Raw genomic sequence first — 4,643 nt, 5'->3', positions numbered from 1 at the left:
GCCAACGGCCATATCACGATGAACACACCGGTTCTCGTCCGAAGTTAAGCATCGTCGAGCGTGGTTAGTACTTAGATGGGTGACCGCTTGGGAACACCACGTGCCGTTGGCACTACTATTTTGCACCCTACAGAAAAAAATTTTTTTTTAAAAATTTCAATTTTAAATTTTTTTTTCCCCCACAATCACCACATTTCCCCCCCCCCCCCCCTAACACACACACACACACACACTCACTCTCTCTCAATCAATCAATCAATCAATCAATCAATCAATCACTCACTCAATCACTCACTCACTCACCCACCCAGCAGCAGCTGTGAATCTTTGCATGTGTATACCTCATACAAAATTCAAAGTGAAAAAATAAATAGATAAGTGTATATGTATGTATGTATGTATGTATGTATGTATGTATGTATGTATATATGTATATATATATATATATATATATATATATATATATAAACACACACACACACACCTATTTTGAAGTTTCTCTGTTTCAGTGGGCAGTTATGTATAATAATGAGAGATTCAAAAAGACGTTGATAACAATGTCATCAATGCCTGTTTAGTGTGCTCATTTGTTGGATGGTCGGCAGCAATACTAGAGGTGGTACAGCTGTAACCTGTAAAATTGTACCTGCAATGTGTTGTGTATGGAAAAAAATAAAAATTATATCATCTAAATTTTTGTTATCCAACAATAACCTTCCCATCAATGCATGATGTCACAGTAGCCATAGCTCTACTCTTTCTGCCATATAACATTGGGGGAAAAAAAAAAAAAAGGAGCTATTAGAATAATAACAAAAGATAAAAAATCATCTAACTGCAGACCAAAATTCAAAAAACTTAAAGTCCTGACTGCCATAAATGAATACGTTCTAGAAACTTTTTATTCATTCTTAAGAAAAAGAAGAAAAAAAAAATTATTTTTTTTTTTTTTTTTTTTTTTTTTAGATATTCGCACATAGGTATAACACCAGAAATGCTAGTAAATTGAGGATAGTTGAACATAACACTAGGCGATTTGAAAATGGACTAAATTACTTGGGAGTAAAACTTTACAACTTAATATCACAGAAAATAACTAAAACAATTTACCAGTATTAAAAAAAAAAACAGTAAAAAAAATTCTTCTAGAATATCCTACCTACCCTCTGAAGCTATTCTTTAATTTGATTGATAATAGAGAAATTGAACTGTTAATTTGTTGAATGGACTTGTGATAACAGCTGCTTCATGTTTTGCATAAAGTTAAATTGTGTAACATGTTATGTATTTTTTTTTTTTGAAATTTTTTTTCTTGGTAACTTGCATCATGTAAATATTAATTGTCTGCACATACATGTTCTATATCCCGGAGCCTTGACTCCACGTGGGATCAACAGAACAAAAATACAAAAAAAAAAAAAAAATCCAGCTCACTAATCTAGGTGCATTTTGCTAACAATATTTGGAATATATATATATATTTTTTTTTGTGTAACATGCAAATTCTGTATTATTCTGCACACATTATTTATAATCTTCTATCATTTTCTTAGATAATAACTATTAATTCATAAAATAGATTGTGTGTGCATAACCTCCTGGAAACATTTGCACTTACCTCCTACTTTACTTTTTCATTTAAGCAATCCTATTCGCATGTATACACTTAGGTTGCAGCATCGAAATTGTGTAAAATTCAAAGTGTGTATTGCCTGAAAAAAAAAAAAAAAAAAAAAAAGACATACCAAATATTTGCATACAGCGACACACTACATATTTGCACACAGTGGAGTTTTGCGGTAATTAACCTAGCACAATTTACCACACGCAATCACACGCCCGCGATGAGATAACACACTCGCTGTTTTCCTGTTGACCGGCACGAGGAGTAAGAAAAATTGATATTTACACGAGCACACACTCCCACACTAGTCACAACGTCGGTCATCAAGTTGTGTTGAAAATTCCTGTAGCCTCTGTTTTCCCAAATGATTTCACTTAAAATTTCATTTAACAAGACCATAAACAAATTTACAATACTAATTTCTTAAACAAACACTTCAGCGAACAAGTGACTGTCGCATTCATTACAAAGCTTACAACTTAACAGATGTTTCCGATGTGAAATAAAATAAGAAAATGTTTTACAACCAACCTAGAACATTTAGTCAAAACGTTTTTGTCCTGGTTTATGATTATTTTCCGTGACATGAATGTTTCAAAACTAATAAAAATACGAATGCAGCCAAATATAATGAAGTTAGCACATAAAAGACGACTTAAAATATTTCATTTTTCGAGAATTGGCAGAGCAAGAACGCACAGGTCCAACGGAAATTTCTTTAAAGATAAACGACCATCGGACAAAAACACCCCCTCCCCTCATCCTCAAAAATACGTGAATAATATACTTTTTCAATTATATTTTTATCGTTTTTTTTTTTTTTTTTTAATATACTCATTAAAACTTCAAAATAAGCAGGTACTCGTGTGTTTTTCTCTCTACAATGTACCTGATCTCGGTGCGTAAACCTACATCATTTAGAGATGGAATTAATGTACACATACAAGTAAAATTTTGTTCCATTGTAAAATTGAGAGAAAGAAGGTTTTCCAAACGCATTAAGTATGGAGACTTTAAATAAGATTACGAGCTTATAAATGTTTGCAACGAAATAAAGTGACCATGTATCTGCAATTTCAAAAATATTTTTGCTCTGCTAACCTCACATGCAAGCAAGTAAAAATAACCTCACAACTTACTTACCTCTCTCAATTTCGCAGTACCAAAACATAGAAGGGATAAATAGGATAGTTTTTATTCGAAATCCTGCAAGAGTTTTAATTTTTATTAAAATATTTCTCCAATGTAGCATGTGTGTGGAATACTTCATCAGCAACTTGCATCTGCACCTTGAGTGAATTGAAGGGCAGCCAGTTTTAAAAGCTAAACAGAAACTGCACTCTTGAGAATGCATCAGATCCAAGTGAAATGCTTGTTGTGTGTACAGTTAAAAGTTTTATTATTCACACAATGAAAATGTAAACAAAATTTACTCACAATAATAATCACATCATCCTTGGAGGTGCACGAAGAAAGCCATTCCAGGTGGCACTGAACAAGGTGATTTGCTAGTGCTTCCACAGCAAACAGCCTTCATGAAATTATCTCCACATTTTCAGCATACTATACACTAAAGTATACCTAAGTTAATTTAACCATTTTCAAGTGATTCCAGCACAAATTACGTATTTGATTCCTTGAATAACATCTGCAAATGAAAAGTTCCCTGTTTGGTGTAGCAGTAAATTTAAACAGCTCGCAGTGCAAATTAAACAGTGCAGCTGCCATAAAAAAATTACACTATTAGTGGAACTGCCCATTATGTCATCGTAGACTGCTGACATTTAGAAAACATTGAAAAATCAGTGCTAAAGAAGCCCTACATTACTTTCGCTGTCCAAAGTGCGCTGCTCCCTACGTGAGCAAGGCATCGAGAATTTTCTGAACCGTCCGCAACCAGAAAATTGGGTAACCAGATATTTGCAGAGAGAAAAATTTTATTTTCACTTTGCTCTTGCATTCTGTAGGATCAGTCTCGTCATGGCAGATACCGCAGCAGCGACTGCAGCACCAGCTGTTGCCCCATCACAGGCAGCTTCCCCGAAGAAAGGCAAGGCTGCGTCGAAGAAGCCACGAGCCAAGCCCGCGCACCCGCGCACATCTGAAATGGTGGCCTCTGCGATCAAGAGCCTCAAGGAAAGGGGCGGCTCATCACTGCAAGCCATCAAGAAATACGTCGCCTCTACCTACAAAGTAGATGCGGAAAAGCTGGCACCTTTCATCAAGAAATACTTGAAGGCAGCAGTGGCTAGCGGCGAGCTTGTCCAAACCAAAGGCAAGGGTGCGTCTGGCTCCTTCAAGCTGGCTTCAGGGACCACCGGTGCTCCGGACCAGCCCAAGGCTCCAAGCGGCAAGCGTGGTGCAGCTGCCCCTAAGGAAAAGAAGCGATCCGTAGCCAAGAAGGCAGCGGTGGGCAAGAAACCAGTCAAGAAGACTCCGCCTACAGCAGAAAAGAAAAAAAAGGCAGCAGCTGCAACCCCCAAGCCCAAGAAGGCACCTTCAAAGGCAAAAAAGGTGTCCAAACCTCCCACGAAGAAACCCCGTGCTCCAAAGCCAAAGAAGGTTGCCCCAAAGAGCAAGTCGCCCAAGAAAGCAGCCCCAAAGCGGAAATGAAGATGCCAGCAGGACCGCTGGCACTTTCTGTGGCACTGTACCACCTTATCGGCCCTTCTAAGGGCCAACAATACTAGTCATGAAGGTATCAGTTGTTGCAATCATTGCCTCCTATAGCCACACCTCTGCCGTTAGGTAAAATTCTGGTTAAAAAATTTCTTATGGTATTTGAAGCGGGGGAAATAAATAAATAAATAAAGAAATTTATCAATTACATTGTGTGTATAGTTTAGGTGCAAAATTATTTAAAGTTTTTAAGCAGGAAAACGTCTTACAAACATCTCACTCTTATTTCAGCATATATATATATATACACATATATACACACACACACACACATATTTTTTTTGTAAGGATTAGGTCTCAGGGTATTAATGGTGAACTTTATGCTGCTGCTGCTGCTGCT

At 36.7% G+C, this 4,643-nt stretch overlaps 1 pseudogene; it reads left to right on the top strand.

The window, feature by feature from the left end:
* LOC134543905 (5S ribosomal RNA) lies at positions 1–112 on the top strand (annotated as a pseudogene).
* The last annotated feature ends 4,531 nt before the right edge of the window (positions 113–4,643 follow it).

This window comes from Bacillus rossius, unplaced genomic scaffold (assembly GCF_032445375.1).
Source record: "Bacillus rossius redtenbacheri isolate Brsri unplaced genomic scaffold, Brsri_v3 Brsri_v3_scf23, whole genome shotgun sequence".
Taxonomy (NCBI): Eukaryota; Metazoa; Arthropoda; class Insecta; order Phasmatodea; family Bacillidae; genus Bacillus; species Bacillus rossius.
The sequence above is the reverse complement of the archived record's forward strand: the minus strand, read 5'-3'. Positions and strand labels throughout refer to the sequence as shown.